At 40.6% G+C, this 7,028-nt stretch overlaps 1 long non-coding RNA gene across 1 annotated transcript; it reads right to left on the bottom strand.

Annotated features, from left to right (window-relative positions):
- Positions 1-232: 232 nt before the first annotated feature.
- On the bottom strand, positions 233-6,780 carry LOC139077818 (uncharacterized). Its single transcript, XR_011530338.1, has 2 exons — positions 6,665-6,780; positions 233-394 (listed from the first exon to the last, which is right to left on the bottom strand). It is a non-coding gene; the product is annotated as an uncharacterized lncRNA (long non-coding RNA).
- Positions 6,781-7,028: the final 248 nt, after the last annotated feature.

The raw sequence follows: 7,028 nt of genomic DNA, 5'->3' as shown, positions 1-7,028 counted from the left end.
GGACTAGAAGACAGGGCTCTGGCATCTGTGTCTGGCTCTGCTAGCAGGTCTTTACATTTATAAGAGAAAGTACTTTAACTCCCAAAACTTCTATTTCCTCATCTGTAAAATTGAAGCATAGATTCCATTTTTTTAAAGGTTACTTGAAACACTTAAATGAGCCTATTATGGATTTTGGTGAAAGCTGTTAGTGTAAACTAGTTATTATAAGAAATCTCCCAAATTCAGAGGCTTAACACAAGAGGCATTTACTTGATGGTCATTACATGGACAAGTTCAATGAGCACGTTCCAGGTAGCATTCTTCCATGTGTCTACTGGGGAACTGATGTTTCTTGCATCTTTGTGGCTTTGCCACTTCTCATGTTGTTTCTTATTTGCTATTTAATTTCATCCTAAGTAGAGAAAAATTAAAATTTTAAATTGCTAGATGAGTGTTACCATCCGTATTTATACTATGGAGTGTCAGTTTTAAGTGGGAATATTAGCGTAGTAACCTGGTATGGGGCATCACCAGAATTATCGAGTTCATATTTAGTGGTTCGTTCCCAGAGCCTGCCTGAAGGGACCAGAAGAGACAAACACAGGTCAGACTCAGGAAAGTTGGAAGTGGGAAGAGAGCGTGCCCTCAAACACAACAGGTCAAGGGAGCACTCCACAGGGATACTTGCCCAGCGAGAGCAGACATCCCCAGCCCACTCCCATCCCTCACCTTCAGGCCCTGGGCACCCTGCCCTATGTCATGGAGCATGAGTGTGGTCTGCTTCGAGTCCTACACAGCCAGGTTCCCCTCTCTCCAGCTGCCCTGGGGTAAGTCAGAGTCAGGCATTTCCCCTTCCCACTGGCCCAACTCTGGGCAGACAAGTGACCCTGAGGATCTTTAAACCTCTACACCAGGGATCACTCAGTTCCTGGATCCGGGTGGGCAAGAGATTTGAATCTGCTGTGCTGCCCAATGCTCCAGATCACCAGCACTGGGACAGCTGCCACCATGCCCCACTCTGGACACCACCTGACTCCAGCCAACTCCTCTAGGCCCATGCTCCATTGTCCCATCAGACTTCACTTACAAAACTCAAATTCAAAATAAGATTATCAGGTTATCAAGAGTTTCAGGACTACAGTTGGCAAACATGGGGTCCTTTGAGCACAGAGGCCTGTGCCACTGCTGTGGCCACACACCCATGAAGACAGCCCTAACTCTACTTCAAATGAATAAATCTTCAGGAACAAGGTTTCTTTCTTCCAACTGTGATCCAAATAAAGCCCAAGGCTCCAAGTGACCAAGCCTTGCCAAGGTGTCTCACTCAAAGAAATAGTCCAGTGAAGTAACCAAGAGTAATTAGGAATAATTCTACTCTTTGCTTGCGTTAGCAAAGACTAATACAGAGAACCTAATTCACAACTCAAAGTAACAATATTTAAACTCTTGGTTTCTGTTCTCCAGTCCTCCCTCATTAAAGCTACTCAAGAGTCTTCTATTCTTTGCTTCTCGCTTGCCATTTTGCAAAGAAAAATGTTCTCCCTGACATCAAGCCCATAAAGCTTTTTGCTCTCCCTGGCCTTCCTCCCCTGCCAGCTCTCATGTAAATCAACTCAGCCTCTTGGATTTCTTTTCCGTTTTTCTTCCACATTGCTCATTACTAAGGTTCTCTACTTCAAAGGGGAGCCCAGAAGCTGACATACAGGGCACAATTCTTTCCCTCTGATGAGAGTGGAAGGAGGGAATAGACTATAAATACACATTTAGCAATGTTTTATGCCAATTATACATTAATAATTTTACCCCTCTTATAAATCAAGGGCCTACTAAGTCAGGTTGATTTCATTTATCCCCTAGAACAGCTCTTGATGCTCTAGCCTCTCTTAGTAACTAAAGAGTGGCTCGTCTCTGTGGTGCAGAAGCAAAAAGCACTGGCACCTGCTGTCTGTGTGACACTGGATGAGTCATTTAATCTCAGCCTTCCAGTTCCTCTGGGGTGTACATAAGCTATGATTTTGAGGTAATCCAGAAGCCTGAGGAACGGATTCTTTCTCAGTCTCATGAAGTAATGACTTGATTATATATTAACCAGTAACATCAACTGATCTCAAGAAAATACGTGTCAAGGAAAAGAGGAGGCCTGCACTGAAAAATGTCTCCTTGGAAGGGACACTGGGGTAGGAACAGTTCATTAAGGTTTCCTGAACTTTGGTAAAACATCTCTAAACAACACTTCTTTCTATTTTCCAATTACACATTTCTGATCAATAGTTTGACCTCCAAATACACTGATTCCAGGAGGGAGGAAGTGGTCCCCAAGGATGAAGTACACAAAAGTTATGGTCATTGGAAATGGATACATTCTATTATAAACTAAAATTTTGGCATTCTTCTTTATCCTGATCATTTCAAAGTACATGAAATTGTATAGGTTATTAACTTGTTAAACTGAGTACACAATCTGAAATGTAGTCACCCGTTGGTCAGTATCTCCAACTGAATGCCACTCAACACCATAGCAATATGTGAAATTAGACGCTTAAAAGTTACCTACCAGTTTGTTGTAAAAATTAAAGAGATAGTGTGTGTGAAATTCTCAAGTACAAAGTCTGACTTATATAGTTGCTTAATTGAAGAGGTTTTTTTGTACAAATAGAGTCTTCTACTTAGTTATTCAATTTACGCTGAATTTTTCTAGTTTGTAATCATTGAGACTACAAGGATCATTTGTATTTAATTTGTGTTTCTAAAGGAAGGAGAACAAAATATTCCACGTCTGGTGCTCTGACGAGGTAAAGGGAATCTTCTCTAAGATTTCGATCATGTTAAAAAAAAAAATGAAATTTTAGATCTTCTGCGAGGTTTTTTTCTTCTTTTTGTTTTGCTTTGTTTTTGCACTGTTAAATTTTAGACACCCCCAGTAGAAAACCTCTTAGGTTAGCAGAGCTCCTTAAAACTTCTGTGCTATGAAATGATAGTCACTCACAATAGAAAGTCTTCTATGCTAAAATGCTCGATCATGCTTAATCATATGCCTTAGTTAGAGTGGAGAGCAGAAGTTAAATCATATTGCATAAAAAATTAATAGGAATTTGGGGGTTGGAGGCTAGCAGGTAGAGCAGGACCAGAGACAAAAAGATAAAGGTAGCCAAAACTTAAGGAGGACATAAGAATAGCAAAAAGTGTGTAAGGGTAAGAAATTGCTAATGAACCTTAGAGCAGTGATGGTTCATATTGTCTACAGTTATACTGTGTAATCACTGCATTACTGTCTTAGTCACTTTGGGCTGCTGTGACAAATTACCATAGACTGGTGGCTTAAACAACAAACATTTATTTCTCATGGTTGGGAAGGCTGCAAGTCCAAGATTAGGGTGCCAGCATGGTCGGGTTCTTGATGAGGGCCCTCTTCCCAGGTATCCTCACATGGCCTTTCCCTGCTGCATGCACGCAGACAGGAAGCAAGCTCTCTTGTGTCTCTTCTTATAAGGGCACTAATCCCATCAAGAGGGCTCCATTCTCATGACCTGACTACCTCCTAAAGGCCCCATCTCCAAATACCATCGCACTGGGGATTAGGGTGTCAAAATATGAATTCTGGGGAGACGCAAACATTCAGTCCATAGCAATTACTCTCAAAGCAAAAGTCTGCCACACACTTAGTCTTGTGTTATTGGCACTTTGGGGAATTAAAATAATCAAGGCAGTGTCCAGAGTGGGACGAAGTGGTATGGAAAAGAGAGAGAGAGCAGCAGTCACATAAGGCACGAATCAGAGCAGAGATGGGAGTAATGAGAAGAAATAACAACCCCAAGAAGCCTTAGAGAGTTTGGAGATAAGAACATGGTTGAAGATATTGGTTTCCCAATTGGCAGTGGGGCTGGACAGGGTGACCTCAGTATTCTGGGAGCATCAGAAACATCCAAGCAACTAGCATTTGGATCACACTTGTGGGGCTGAACACCCCAAAATGTATAATGTCCTTGTTGCCTAATGATGATGGCGGTGATAATGACGAAGTTCAGAGCTAACACCCCAGCTGTGTGCTCCTCCCTCTGGGCACCTTGGTTCTAAAACCACAAACCACAAACATGCACACTCTTATCTATGAAACTGGGACAGATACTCCTAGCATATTCAAATAAACACATACTTAAATCAACCATCTTTCTGATATGCAAAACTGTAAAAATTACTCATGCTACTTTATTTTCCAAAAATTTGCCTGCACAGACACACTTCAGTGTCACCTAACAACACTCTGTAGGTTTATATACGTTGAATTTTTAGGAACTTTTTTTGTGTGCTCCTTTCCTCAAAACTTTTTATCTCTGTAAAAATCTCACTTCTTAACTTGGATCTGCAAATGTTGCTTTAGCTTATGACAATGCCTCTATTATCATAGTGAGTGTCACCAAAACTGAATAGTCCCACGTGCCCGACATCATCTCTTTTCTCCTGCCTAAGCCTCTAGGTTTACAATCTCCTCCCCATTTTTATCATATGAAATTATTATCAAGGCCTCTGCCTTTCCTTCTCAGTTAGATGCTCCTTCACAATCCAATCTTTACTCCTTTTACCAAACATAATTCTAGATATATAGACTACAGCTCACGTGAAAACCCAAACTTCTTAAAATAAACAAAAACAAAAGAACATAAGCAATGTTACTCCTCTTCTAAATGGCCTAGAAATCCTTCCGTCTGGCATTTGAGTCGGCTGCCTTTTTTTTTAATAGGAGATGAAGAGTGGGGTAGCTCAGTTTTTAAAGAGGGAGGATGTTGGATGAAAGGGAAATTCCTATGATAAAAAAAATTAAGAATTGCTGACATCGTGTATCAAAAAAAAAAAATCTTTAAAAACAATCTACAAGCCTCAGCTTCAAAAAGCATCTTAGAAGAGAATGAAAATTTTTGGTATTCCAATACTCAACTCTGACATTTAAATTGCTTCCTTAAAAAAAATAAAACCCACCCACTTGATGAAAAGACAAAGGGCTATTGTTGTTAACTTGCCAAAGAAACTAATTAGAATACAAAACATGGAATCACTATATTACTACCCATATGGTAATATCATTATTTTTAGTTTCTTGTTATTTCTATCTTTATCTAACCTAAATTTCTGTCTCTAAATACAGATCTTTACCAGCACCAAATCTCTACCTTCACTCAGCCTTAGCAATTTCCAACAACCCAGTCACTTGAGATTACTAAAACGTACTTATTATGAACTCAAAGCAACATAATTAATAACCAAATGTCTATCTGCCTGTTCCCAGCTGAAATGCTCCTGTGTACCTTTACCCAGACACACATACACACACATACATACACACACACACACACACACTCCTTTGCACCATGTTCTCTGCTTGTCCCCCACAAGTCTTGCACCATATGACAGGCGATGGGAAGTAAGAATAATCTGTGACAAGTTAGAAGTAAGGTTATTTAACAAATCACAATCTCTGGCTCTTTGTGCTCTGGGATTTTTGGACTAAACTAATTGTGCAAATTAATACAACTTTGCAGCATCTTGGCAAAATGGAAACAGTTATAAGGTGTAAATTTGTATCCAAATTCTCACCAAAATAACACACCCTAAATTAAAACATATGACCTCCCACAAGCCCACGTAATTACACCTTCTTCTGGGATTCACAGCAAGCCGCTCAGTATATGCTTGTTCTTTTCTTTTTTTTTATATTATCACAAATGTATGAGATATTATTGTACTGTTGTTATTTATTTAAATGTTCTTTTCTCCTCAAACGAGCCTCTGAGGCAGGACCAGCTACATAATTTGCAAGGCCCAGTGCAAATGAAAATGCAGGGCCCCTTGTTCAAAACTCTTTAAGAATTGCAAGACAGGGACACCTGAGCATTAAGCCAAGCATCAGGCTCTCTAATAGTGGGGCCCTCTGCCACTGCAAAGGTGGCACATTCTTGAAGCCAGGCTTGCTCTGAGGGCAACAATCTATGTCTGATTCGTATTTGTAACCCCAGAGCTTATCACCGTGTCTGAGAATAAGCATTCAGTAAATGAATGTTGAAGGACCAAAGCAATAAACAGTAAGGCCCAGAATTTTACAGTATCCTATAGAGAAAAGTAGAATTCTTTTGTAATGAAAAATAAGAATGCTCTTGTCGTATAATTGTTTTCCTTGGAATTTCTGGTAGATGAAATGAGAAATTAATTAAATCAATTAAAGGGTGCTTGCTACCTTCATATCTTCAGATCTCCTTTCTATTTATTTCAGAGACTTTTAAAAAGTTAAGTCAGGAGCTGGCCTGGTGGTGTAGTGGTTAAGTTTGCACGCTCTGCTTTGGCAGCCCCAGGGTTCGCAGGTTTGGATCCTGGACCTATGCACCACTCATCAAGCCATGCTGTGCCAGTGTCCCACATATAAAATAGAGGAAGATTGGCACAGATGTTAGCTCAGTAACAATCTTCCTCAAGCAAAAAGTGGAAAATAGGCCACAGATGTTAGCTCAGGGCCCATCTTCCTCACCAAAAGAAAAAGTTAAAAGTCATAAAGGAAGATCCCAGTAGATGCCAATATCCAAGAGACTGGATTCTGATATTTTGTTAGGGAATTAGGGGGCTCAGAGCAAGGACATACTTCTTTCCACACTCGGGTCCCTCCTCAACGCCACAACCTCCCTGTCCCCAGACCCACCTGTACTCTTTGCAGTACAACATTCCACTTTCACATTCTTGCCTTGTCTTTTTATTCCTCTGTGTTCCACACTCCAAGCCCTGTGCTTCTTCACATTCCAGAATCTTTAGCCAGAGTGTGTTTTTGGCTGTCTGTTTACATGTGACTAGAGATCTGCACGTCTGACCTACAAGTGCCAGTTAAGATTCTTCTATTGGAATAACATTGTCCAACATTGTTAAACTCAAAACAGTGTCTTCTCAGCAGAGAGATGATTCCAGTAGAGGCCTTCAGCCAGGTGCGCCTCAGAACTGCCACCTGTGCACATCTCCCCATTTGCTAGAAGGATAAGGCAACCAGCTTCCAAAAGGAAGAAACACCCCCC

This window comes from Equus przewalskii, chromosome 20 (assembly GCF_037783145.1).
Source record: "Equus przewalskii isolate Varuska chromosome 20, EquPr2, whole genome shotgun sequence".
In the NCBI taxonomy this organism is placed as follows: Eukaryota; Metazoa; Chordata; class Mammalia; order Perissodactyla; family Equidae; genus Equus; species Equus przewalskii.
Note: the sequence above shows the minus strand (reverse complement) of the source record. Positions and strands in the feature narration are given on the sequence as shown.